The sequence below is a fragment of the Rana temporaria genome, assembly GCF_905171775.1.
Source record: "Rana temporaria chromosome 4 unlocalized genomic scaffold, aRanTem1.1 chr4m, whole genome shotgun sequence".
Lineage (NCBI taxonomy): Eukaryota > Metazoa > Chordata > Amphibia > Anura > Ranidae > Rana > Rana temporaria.
In genome coordinates, this window is record NW_024404447.1 from 63679 (window position 1) to 76982 (window position 13304).

A 13304-nucleotide genomic window follows, 5' to 3' on the forward strand; every position below is an offset into this window, starting at 1 on the left:
CACATTTTCTGTGAATATAGATATAGGCATACAATCTTTTAACACATGTTTTGGTTCCACATTTCAGGAGGAAATCGGGCTGGTCAGGGACTGGACACGTATAGTGCCCAGCTCCTCATCGGCGAGGTTCTCACCTGCAGGGCCCAAGTTGAGGACATACGTTTGGCCTGCCGTGAAATACGTCACAAAGCAAAGACGCTGGAACGGCAGCTTAAAAATTTTATTAATGTTTTGGGGAGGGTTTAATTTTTGGTGTATTTTCTTTTTTCCTTGAATTGTAAAAAAAAAAAAAATATATATTTTGTAATAATCAAAAAAGACCAAAAAAACAAAAAAATAAATTATATTTTGTAATAATCAAAAAAGACCAAAAAAACCAAAAAATTAATTATATTTTGTAATAATCAAAAAAGACCAAAAAAACAAAAAAAAAAATTATATTTTGTAATAATCAAAAAATACCAAAAAAACAAAAAAAGAAATTATATTTTGTAATAATCAAAAAAGACCAAAAAAAATAAATAAAATATTTGTTGTACTAATCAAAACTAAAAAAGTAACAAATAAATAACATTTTGGACTCCAAACAATTTGTGTGTAGTTATTGGTATCAATGCAGACTCATTCAATTACTCAGGCATATTTGTAGAGTTATTAAGATTTAACACTCATGGTAATTTATTACATCCCAAACACATGGCTGGATGAGAACCTACGAAAAAGAAACATTACCCCCCAAAACTTACAAATAACTAAAATCAAACAAATAAACACTGTTTCATCAAACAAAAAGTAAATTTATTTTTTTAAACAAGATCAGGCATTGCAATGGCCCCCCTCCCCATAAAATAGTCCACATAGGATTGACGCACTGCACGTGCGGTTTGGGGGGCCAAGCCTCTATGGCTAGCCTGATGTCCCGGCTCCGGAGCCACAAGATCAGCCTCATCAGGCAATACCGTCAGGTACGTTTGAGAATTTCTTTTCAAAAAATTGTGCAAAATGCAACAAGATAGTATGATATGATTCCACTTGTATTCCGCCATGTTTATTGCTGTTAAAAACAATCTGAATCGGCTGGCCATGATTCCAAAGGCATTCTCTACCACACGTCTTGCCCTGGCCAGCCGATAATTGAAAACCCTCCTCTCAGGGGTGAGGGTGCGTTGGGGAAATGGCCTCATGAGGTGGGGACCCAAACCAAAAGCCTCATCTGCTACAAACACGAAGGGCAGACCCTCTTCGTTCTCCTCCGCAGGTGGCAATCCTAGGTCCTCCAACCGAAGCCGTTGTGCGAACTCCGTCTCCGCAAAGACACCGCCGTCCGACATCCGGCCATTTTTCCCAACATCCACGTACAAAAACTCGTAATTTGCAGAGACCACCGCCATCAAAACAACGCTGTGGAACCCCTTGTAATTGAAGAAATGGGATCCACTATGGGGTGGGGGCACAATGCGGATGTGCTTGCCATCAATGGCTCCTCCACAGTTCGGAAAGTTCCAACGCTGGGAGAAGTCCGCTGCCACAGTCTGCCATTCCTGTGGCGTGGTGGGGAACTGGATAGAAAGAAAAAATAAAAAACATTAGAACAAAGATTTTAAACAGAATATAGCTAAAATTACAAGGGATCCCACCAACAATTCCACAAAAAAGGTTAGTATTAAAAAATAACATGTGAACAATTAAGCATATTAATCACCCCCCTCTGATGTTGAAAAAATATATTTAGGGGGAGTGGGGCTCAAGATGAGATGAGAAACAACCCCCCAAAAAATATCTAAATAAGAAAAATAATTATTAGTATGTATTTCTAAAATCTAGGGGGGGGGGGTTTGGACAATGGAGGCCACAAATAAACGGGGATATAGGGACACACAAAATGCAGCACTACAATGGAGGCCACAAATAAACGGGGATATAGGGACACACAAAATGCAGCACTACAATGGAGGCCACAAATAAACGGGGATATAGGGACTATGCTAGGTGGGTTTGCCCACAACATAGAATGATGGACAGGTTGGCTAAATTTAATAAACATGTAGGGCTTTACTAATTGTGTAGAACAGCATACATAGAGACAAAGTGAGCATTCTGAGCATATTAGAAAAGTATTTTTTTTTTTTTTTTTTTGTGAATTAGTTTGACCATTGAAAGAACACCACTTACCTTAACATAGTCCTCCTGAAGAACCTGAATGATGGCCGAACAGGTCTCAGGGATTATGAGGCCCAGAGCCTGGGGGGAGATGCCCGTCGAGAACTTCAAGTCCTGCAGACTTCTCCCTGTTGCAAGGTAGCGCAACGTAGCAACTAGCCTCTGCTCAGCAGTGATGGCTTCCCGCATAACGGTGTCCTGCCTGGTGATATATGGCGACACCAAAGCCAAAAGCTGCTGAAATACGGGGTCAGACATCCTAAGAAAATTCCTGAAATCATCAGGGTTATTTTCTCGGATCTCCCGCAGCAGAGGCATATGAGAGAACTGGTCCCTCCTCACCCTGTTCATGGACCGTCGCTGGGATGCAGCACACATCCTAACAACAAGCACAGCACGATCTCGGCGACGAGTTCGTACCCGCAACATGGCTAGAAAACGGTCGTCAAATCAGATCAGACTAAAAATTACGCCCTGAAGTAAAGAATGGCCTTTGAAGAACGACCTGCTAAACAGCACCGTGCACACCAAACGTAATGCCTAAACAAATACGTCCTTAGTACAAGCACTGTATCACAGATCCGACAACAAATAGACAAACTGTACGACAGAAAACGAAATTTAAAGCACAGTCACTGAAAATCACGAATCGTATCTCACCAAACTTTTACTAACACGCAGCAACACGATATCAGCAAAAGAGGCCGTCTTCCGCTTGGAAACGACCCTTTATAGTGACGTCGTGCGTGATTGACGGAACTGCGCTGTGCTAGAGCGTTGTGAAAAAGCGATGGTGTGTATGCTACGTCGTTGTTCAAATTGAAGTTTGAAAAATGACGTTTTTTTAAAGCACATAAAGCGTCGCATTTTTCCATCGCAGAAAACGATGGTGTGTACGCGGCATTAGACGTGTCCATAAGGGGAGCCAATGGAACATTAAAATCCCCGCCCATAATCAACATCCCCACCTGAAATTCTACGAGATGTTGAAGCGTGTCGCGAAAGAATGTCACCTGTTGCGAATTAGGGGCATATACGTTGGCGATAGTGACGGGAGAACCCTGTATCTTCCCCTTAATAAAAATGAATCTACCCAGTGCATCTCTTTGGACATCCTCCACCTGCATTGGGCAGTTTTTGGAGAGTAGTATAGTGACACCTTTTGATTTAGACGTAGCGTTCGTGGCGTGATATCCCATCGGGAAATAACGGTTACGCAATACCGGGACATTGTCCGTTCGAAAGTGTGTCTCCAGTAGGAGAACTATGTGTGGCTTATCCCTCCAGAGGGAGTAAAGCAGACAGGAGCGCTTTTCAGGCGTGTTAAGTCCACGAACGTTCAATGAATATATCTTGAGTTTCATAGGGGGTGACGTCCGACTCTCGTCAGGGGAGGATGTGTCTCCGGGCTCCGTCATACTTGTAGAGAGGAAGTAAAAGGGGGGGGGACGACAAGATACTAAGTGGAAGGGGAGAAAGAGTCAGCCAAGGGCACAAAAAAGAGTGGGGGAGGGACAGAGATGAAAAGCAATTATGTCGCTACGTAGGAGTAGTAGGACAAGTGTTAAATAGACCGATTAGGAGAGAAGAAGATTGTCCTCTCCCCTAAGAGGGGAGGGGTAAATCGGGTATGTACAGCGTGCACAGGGCGCATACACCCCAATATGGTGTACACTAACCGCTGCGCACAACCGTGTGGGGGTTGGTCAGGACCAGCCAAAGGGCAGAGCAGTGCAACTAGGTACTTTATATATAGAAAACAAAAAATCTGAAAAAAAAGAACTATCAAACAGTACAACCAAAGTACTTCGTGCCACCCCAGAGCGTAGCTCGAATATATGTGCGGCACTGAGGAGATACCAATTCACGTTTGTCCCAGTGGGGAACAATCAGAGACTAAAGCTTGAGCGAGTAGACACCCAGAGCCCTAGACAGGGTCCAGGGAGCCGGGGGCCCATCAAATATGGGACTATAGACCCCTTACATCAAGCCTCCCCACCCCCTAGCGCCATGGAGCGGTAGACCAAGCCCTAGGAGGCTAAGGTACCCTGGGGAGTTGAATCCCGGTGGGGGAGGGGGGCATGGAACTTACCATATCCTCGTTAGGAAGACCCTCGAGGGGCCAATCCCTTCAGTCTGCCAGAGCCGCACCACGGCATGGGGACCCAATAAATGCCCGTACCCGAGCGCGTGCAGGGACAACATAGCAGAGTACAGAACATCATTTAACCGATCAATAGGAAACATGTGAGAACAGAGATATATCCAACTAACTCAGTGAACCCTAGATAATTGGAAGGATCAAGTGACTCTCCCCTGTTCTATGCGAACTGTCTGGGTGGGTGTCTCGCAGGAACTGTTCAAACTGGGGATGAGTTCAAGGGAGAACCACAAACAGAGTCCGATTATAGTCCGATCCGGCATGGCGTTCCTTCCCATCCAGAGTAAAACAGTGCATTCAGGGGGTGCTCCACTGGGTGGTAAGCATAAGTCACCGTTCTGAGTGTAGAACAAAGGCTCAGGGTGTGTGCATGGTGGTCGCTCTTAGGGTGAAATCATCCAACCGTAATCATCCAGCGATAGTCTTGATGCGAGGAGTCTACAGATGACGCCGGCAGTTGTCCGACCACTCCCATGGGAGGGACTGTAAGCTGTATGTCAGGATCGGGCTTCTCGGTGGCCCATGTTCGTTGGAACGTGAACGAGTGAGCTTCGGAGTCCTGGTAGAAGAACAGTCAGCCCGGTAATCGACAATTCTTGGGTGTCCCGCAAAGAACAACAGTATAGACCGTCCGCCTGGAGTACGAAGGTGTTTAGGGATGCGGTCTCACTGCCTGTTCACCAGGCACTTCCTGGCGCTGTGCAGCCTGGGTGGTGTAGTCCAGAAACACATTCCCGCCCATTGGTACCCGCCTCCAGACCCTTGAACCTCAGACGCCGCAGAGCGTTATGGGTGATGTAGTACAGGGGTAGACAACCTTCAGGCGGGAAAGTCGATGTGGAAGAATCGGTATTCAAAGGATTTAGTCAGCGGTACTGACACACCCACACCCGAGTAAAATCAAAAGCAAAACAAAAGGAAGTCCCATCGCACCAACATGTCACATCCAAGCAAGGTGTACGAATTAATCCAGGAGTCAGGTCGGGTAGAGAACAGAAAAATAAAACGGATTGGGGCCCAACATAGCCAAAGAAGTGTCACACTAAAACTCACTGACCAGCACTAACGTAGATTATGGCGGCCGCCATAATCGATACTCAATAATCTCTCCGGGCTCTCCTAGAGATGCGCCTCGCTCATTTCTGAGCACTTGCGAGTCGGAATGGTATCTAGTGTTCGATGGGGATCTCCTTCTCCAGTGTCTGGACGCCTGGGTCTCCATCGGCTTTTCGCGTGGTTTCGGTCATCTGCATACAGATTGTCGGAAGGCCGCATACCATTCCGGGACCGCTACAAGGGGGATCCCCAGCGTTTCGCAGAAGCGGGGTAAATCCTCCGGTACTCTGAGCATTGCTGTGCGGCCCTGATGCGTTGCGGACAGGCAGAAGGGGAATTTCCACTTGTACTTGATATCCCTCCCTCGCAGGGCATCCAGCAGGGGTCTGAGGTCTCGGTGATGTTTCAGAGTGATCCCCGACAAGTCTTGGAAGATCTGTATCGGGGCATCACCATGTGTAAGGCTCTTGTCCCTCGCCATCCTGAGGATATCTTCCTTAAGCCTGTAATCAGCCAAACAACAGACGATGTCCCTTGGGGGATCCGTTTCCTTGCCCTTCGGGCGCAGAGCGCGATGGATTCTGTCCATGGCTATGGCCTCCTGCGGGGGTCTGCCCAGTGCCGAGTAAAAAGATTCCGGTAGGCCCCGTACTCTCAGATTATGGCGGCGGCCACGATTGTCCAAATCCTCGAGATGACGGTTCATGTCTCTGAGTTGCAGGGTATGGTCATCTACCTTCCTTGACGAACGCTGAAGGACGACGCCTTGGTCCTCCACCACTTATTCTGTGCGGGAGACCCGGTCAGTAAGAGAGCGGATGTCCAAGCGTAGTTCCGAAACGGCGGCGGCTAGGGCATCCTTAATGTCCGTTGCTACGGACCGAAGATCATCTATAGTGAGCTGCCGTTGCGGCTGTGAGGTGAGTGTTACGTTCCCATCACCCTCAGTCGTTGTGGAAGGGGCCACTGGCGACGTTGTAAGTATAATGTCCGAATGTTCGGAGTGGTCATTAGGTAGAAGCAGCGGATGTCCCGCTGAGGAGCTGAGGTGGGAAGGCGCCATATTCCCTCTTTGGGAGCGGAACATATCCGGAATGGTCTGGGTAACAGCACCGGTATTTCTCCTCGGTGAGCGAGATCTGGATGCAGAGGATGGTCTGGAAGCTGTTCCCATAGTTATTTTTTAGAAAACGAACCGGTAATCTCCGTTATACACTGGTATTAGCTCTGAGGTGGCAGGAGTTCAGGCTTCACATGTCCATCTTCTAGCTAGGTCTGGCCACGCCCCCCAGCCCCGCTGTTATTCATGACTAAATCATGGACTAAATAAGGAAGTGCAGGACTTCTTGTGTTGGGAAGATGGCAATGAGTGATAGAGGGGGTGGGGACACTTGTCCTATTATCCCCCCATCACTGTCACGCCTATAAAAGACAGTTCTCGTTGTTTCCTCACTCTCTGACTAAGGTCCATGAATAAAGAAATTAAATGGTAGGAGATCAGAGATGTAGGGCTAAAACAACAAATCGCATTAAAATAGTTGTCAACTATTTTCATATTTGATTAGTTGGTCAGTCTATTAATTGGCCTTCATACAGAATGCATTATTTCTTTACATATCAGAAAATACAGCTCAGTACACCATCCATACATGTCAGTAAATGCCTGAGAACTTGAATGTGTGAGAAGCAATGCCTCATGGGACATGTAGTCCTGGGCAAGAGAAAGATGATTTTTTACCTTCCTATAGGGGAACTCTATATTATACTGTGTGGCTTCGTATAGGGGAACTCTGAAGGCAGGAGGAGCCAGAAGAGCCGGTGGGAGGAGGGGGGTGCAGAAGAGGAGAATCAGGGCAGAAAAAAGAAATCCAACATTTACAATGACTTTAAGGTCTCTGTGCAGGGAAGATCAGCATCTGACCCCAGAGAAGGTGGAGGCTGATAGACTGGAGGTGATAGAAGACATTATTATTACATAAAGTAAAAGTTTACTAGTATTGTGCATTATATATAAACTTATTATATCCATGAAAAAAAGTCTAAACTTTCAGTATTTCTTTAATATAAAAGTCCCCCCTCCCCCTCTAACATCTTCATGTGTGACTCCAAACAATAATCGGCCAACTAATCAATTCTGAAAATAATCATTAGTTGCCGCCCTACAGAGGAGCCATTTACTACTTATCTTGAGGGAGGAATTGTAAGATCCTCAGAGATAAAGCTGCCTGATGTGGGCGGAGTCCTGGTTTAGGGGAACCAACCTGCTCATGTCTAGTAATAATCTATTTCTATTTTAGTAGATGGACGGGAGATGAGGAAAACCTCAGAGGATTGTCTCACTTTGTCTCCAGACTGTAAAGTAGAAGATAAGGACATCACACAGTATAGTCCAGGAGAAAACCCGACTACCTCAAATGTCTATCCGGCACCACACAGTGTAGATGGACCATCGTATTACTCTTATCCTGAGGAACCTCAGACTGTGCGGGACGGTGCCGGATCATCGTATTCCTCTTATCCTGAGGAACCTCAGACTGTGCGGGACGGTGCCGGACCATCGTATTCCTCTTATCCCGAGGAACCTCAGACTGTGCGGGACGGTGCTGTCCTTCCAACAGATGAGAAGTTTTCCTGTACTGAGTGCGGAAAGTGTTTCCAATTTGAATCCCATCTTAATAGGCATACAAGATCTCACACGGGGGAGAAGCCATATTCCTGTCCTGAGTGTGGGAAATGTTTTTCAGTGAAGTCCAATCTTTACAACCATCAGAGCTCTCATACAGGGGAGAAGCCGTATTCCTGTCCTGAGTGTGGGAAATGTTTCTCACGGAAGTCACATCTTTACAGACATCAGAGATCTCACACAGGGGAGAAGCCGTATTCCTGTCCTGAGTGCAGGAAATGTTTCTCACGGAAGTCCTATCTTTATAAACATCAGACATCTCACACGGGGCAGAAGCTGCATTCCTGTCCTCAGTGCGGGAAATCTTTTTCACTGAAGTCCAATCTTTACAGACATCAGAGATCTCACACGGGGCAGAAGCTGTATTCCTGTCCTGAGTGTGGGAAATGTTTTTCACAGAAGTCCAGTCTTTCCACACATCAGAGATCTCACACGGGGCAGAAGCCGTATTCCTGTCCTGAGTGCGGGAAATGTTTTTCAGTGAAGTCCAATCTTTCCACACATCGGAGATCTCACACAGGGGAGAAGCCGTATTCCTGTCCTGAGTGTGGGAAATGTTTTTCAGATAAGTCCATTCTTTCCACACATCAGAGATCTCACAAGGGGCAAAAGCCGCATTCCTGTCCTGAGTGTGGGAAATGTTTTTCAGTGAAGTCCAGTCTTTATATACATCAGAGAGCTCACACGGGGGAGAAGCCACATACCTGTCCTGAGTGTGGGAAATGTTTTTCAGATAGGTCCAGTTTTTCCAAACATCAAAGATCTCACACGGGGGAGAAGCCGTATTCCTGTCCTGAGTGCGGGAAATGTTTTTCACAGAAGGCCAGTCTTTCTACACATCAGAGATCTCACACGGGGGAAAAGCCGTATTCCTGTCCTGAATGCGGGAAATGTTTTTCGCTGAAGTGCAATCTTTACACACATCAGAGATCTCACACAGGGGAGAAGCCGTATTCCTGTCCTGAGTGCGGGAAATGTTTTTCAGATAAGTCCAGTCTTATCAGACATCAGAGATCTCACACTGTCCTGAGTGAGGGAATTGCTCCTCACTAAAGTCCTGTGTTCCCATACATCAGGGGGGATCCTACACAACCCTCAAGGTGTATTAGTGCCTTGAGTGTGGGAAATGTCTTGTATATGAATGTTGCTGGACATCAGAGCTCTCATGTGGGGAAGAAGCACACCCTGATATACACCTCAGATATACTCCATGGCTGATCTTCATCATGTAAGAAACACTTCATAAGGAAATTAGAGATCACCAAGGACATGGATAAAGTGTTGTACAGTGTTGGTCATTGATAGCAGTATAAAAATAAAAATGGAGTAATTAACTTTTGGTATGATACAGAGAATCTCACCCAAGCTCCACCGCATTATAGGAAAATAGTGAGCTGAGTGTCGGTGTTCAGGCTGTCACGTCCAATATATATCCATAAGGTCAACATTTCGTCAACACAAATGCTTCTTCATTATGAAACTTTATTTCAGCACTTACAGCAGTTACAACATCATGAAATTCTAATGTGTTTGAGCCGAAGCCTTCCTCATTGCATACATTTTTTTAACGAAATCTGACTTATATAGAAACACACATCTCCTAGCTAATAGGGGGCGGTACAATCTCAATTAAAATCAATTATCACAAGGGGATGATGAAGCCAGAGTGAAAAAGGAGTATACACACTGTGGAGGCTGGAGAACATTAACCATACACCTACTGAATATAAATAAATAATTTAAAAAAAATGTTTATTTCCATTCTGCTATTCATTCCATTTGGAACTTTAGTGTTGAGCTTGTGTATCCACCACACCTCACATCGTTGGTGCAAGATATGGTGTGTGTCACCCCCCCCCCCCCTCTGGAAGGTCTTTTAACCTGTTCTACACCAAAGAAAGAGAAAGAATCAAGGTTCCCTCCGTGCACCATTCTAAAATGTTTAGACACATTAGAAATGTTCTTCGCATTTACATTGAGTGTATCATTAAAATGTTCTGATACTCTAATTCGCAGATTGTGAATGGTACACCCAACGTATTGCATTCAACAACTGCTACATTTTATTATATAAACAACCATCTTAGAATTGCAATTTGTATAGCTTTTGAGGGAATAGGATTTTCCTGTAGAGAAGGAGGTGACACTTTTGCTTTTTTTATGTCTTTTTGCATTGCTTGCATGTAGTGAAGCCACATGGGTAGGAACCCACAGTCTCCAGCCGTGAACTGGAAGAATGAGCGTTGTGGGAACAGAAAAGGGAAGGAGACAACATGGCATCTAAAGTGGGAGCTTTCCTGCTGGAGAACTTGCATCCCTCCCTGGTTTTGGCAGATATAGTGGGCACATGTCTATTAATGGTAGCGCAGAGAGCTTGCAAGATGCTCTAGTTCACTCAGAATATAAGAAAAACACAGCCACAACGTGTTATCTAATCCCCCCTAAAAGGAATGTATGCATGTGGTCACTGTCAAATTTGCTAATTTGTTGACAGGTCTGATGTGTTCTCTAATGCGGACCGCTCTGCTGGGTTTCAAATTAGGAAATTGTTTAATTGCTCGACTTCCAGGGTAATATACATGCTGAAATGTCCATGCAATAAGCTTTACAGTATATAGGGAAGACAAAAAGACAGCTGCGGGTCCACTTGGGTGAACACATCAGAAGCATCAAGAATGCCAAAAAGGAAGGAAGAGGTGAGCCCCTTAGTGGCACATTTTGTTGAATTTCATATTGGAAATGCAGAGGGAATGAGAGTTAAGGGCATCTACACACTGAACCTGCCACCATACAGGGTTGATTTTAATACTATGCTGTTACAGAAAGTAGAAATGTGGATTTATGTGCTGAACACGCTCATTCCATCAGGGCTTAACACAGAATGTAATTTTCAAGCCTTTCTTGAACTATGAAATAATATAATGCTGCTGGGCTCTGTCTGACCCTAATTTATCTCCTTTCAATATGTAAATATCTTGAATTATCTAAATGAGTGAAATCATGCCAGGTAATTAGAGTCCTGCAGTCCCATCAATGCAATGATGCTGAGATGTGTTTCACTAAGCATTGGCTGCTCTGCACATTTTATTGTTCTGTTTGAAAAAACATTTGCAATATGTGTATAAGTGGTATAGATCAGGGGTGCCCAACCTTTAAGAAGAGCAAGGGCCACTTAAGCGACTTGGTAACTGGTTGTGGGCCACAATGAGCAGAGCGGGTGGATGGCAGCCCACTTGGCTCTATAGAGCCCACTCTACATTTTTTTATTTTTTTTAGCAGATTGGATTGTAGGTAGGCATTTGTAAACGGACACAGGTCCATTTACATCTTCCACCCCTAAGACCCCTTTCACACTGAAACATTTTTACAGCATTTTAGCATTTCACACTGAGGCACTGCAAAAATGCCCTAAAACTTAAGGGTCTTAGCGGTGCTTTACCAGCGTTTTTCGGGCGCTGGCAGTGTGAAAGGGCTCTGAAAGCACTCAGGCTTTCACATTGGGATTGCAGATGGGGCTTCGCTCGGATAACGCTCAAAGAATGCCCCAGTGTGAAAGGGGCCTTAGAGGTGAATGAAAGGTCCGATTGGTCGGACTAACCATGTGAAAGGGGCCTAAGACTGCTTTCACACTAATGCACTGTTTACCTGCATCACACGGGCAGCACAGTTCACTTGTGGCTTTCCTGCAGGTTAGCTGCACTTTGCAATTGACTTCTATTATATCCTGTAGGTGTGGTGCACTTTCAGAAAGCTCACCAAACTCGCAGGTAATAGAAGTCCGTGGCTCAGTGCAGGTAGACCACAAATGCACTTCTCTGCACCTGTGGATCAATTTGAAAGCAGCCCAGTAACCACTGCAGAACCATGCCCATATATACACTGTGATTTTAGTAATAAACTGACCTTTAATAACAGTATTCTATTTTATTCCATCCCAAAGCAGGAGGTCGCAGGCCACATCAGAGGGCTCTACGGGCCACTAGTTGGGCACCCCTGGTGTAGATGCTGAGGGTGACATCTTGTGGCAATACGAGTAATTACACAATCAAAAAGGGTATAAGTAGATGATCTCAATTTCCCCCTCCTGTCCCTGAGGAAGCTCAAGCTGATTGGGCAAAACATGTTGGTGATCACGATCTTTTGTTCATCTTTATGTTGGTGGTCATGACACCACGTGAGTGATGCTCCCGATGTCACGAATGACAGCTCTGTGTGTCTGCACATGCCCAATGCACTCATTGAGGACAATGGGTTCCATTTTGGAAAGGCACCGTGATGCTGACTCCATAGTAATTTATACTGCCTCAGCTCTATCGTGGAAAAATTTCCTTGGGCTTTGTATGCAAATCCATTCCACGCCAAAATGTGCACTTCCAGTGTCTAAATGCACACAAATCACAAAACAATTCCTTTGTGCTTAAAAGCATGTTTGTATTAAGCCCTTTGGTACAAGGAATATGAAGTACTTCAATGGCACCAGGTAGAATCAGAAACAATGCTGCTTCAAGCTGGAGTCTCAAGCGTCTGTCCCTGGAGCATAAACACTCGGGTCCTTTTATTCATTGGATACAAAAGAATAGCAAAGCAGGAAGTGATGGCCACAATAGCCAATCGCTTCTTCAATACAAAATGACATCACATGAAATGACAAACAGTAAAGGGGAGGTCACTCACAGGAGGGTATGGGGAGGAAGTGCACACGCCGCATCTTAATCAGCATGGAGCCCACTCAATACTGCTCACAGTAAAAAGTATCTATTAAGATCATTCTACTTGTTCTTACAGGCTTGAGACAATCTGCGGGGACATTGCTACTGCTGTTGTCAATATATGGTACAAGTACACCGGCAAGGCAGATCAGATATCAATGTCCTCTTATAAAAAAAAGATATGTATCCAAACGTGGATAGCGAAGTCCGCAAGAGAGATATAATAGGTTTCTCTCGCTATGCGGACTTCGCTTCTCTAATGTGCATAGTCATTTGAAGGCAAGAAGCCCAGCGCACTGCGCTTGATAACTACAATCCGACAAATGCCCACACACAGAGAACATGTCTCAAATCCCATGAGAAGGTTTTCATACTGACTGTTTTTACCGCTGGTCTCGATTCAACCCAAGTGCTCTCTGCTAGAACACTCCTCGATTAAATCAGACACAGGGAGACAGATGACAATCTATAAAACACAAAGTGCCAGGAGCCGACAATTCATTATAGCCGCAAGTGATTTTTAAATGACTATTTT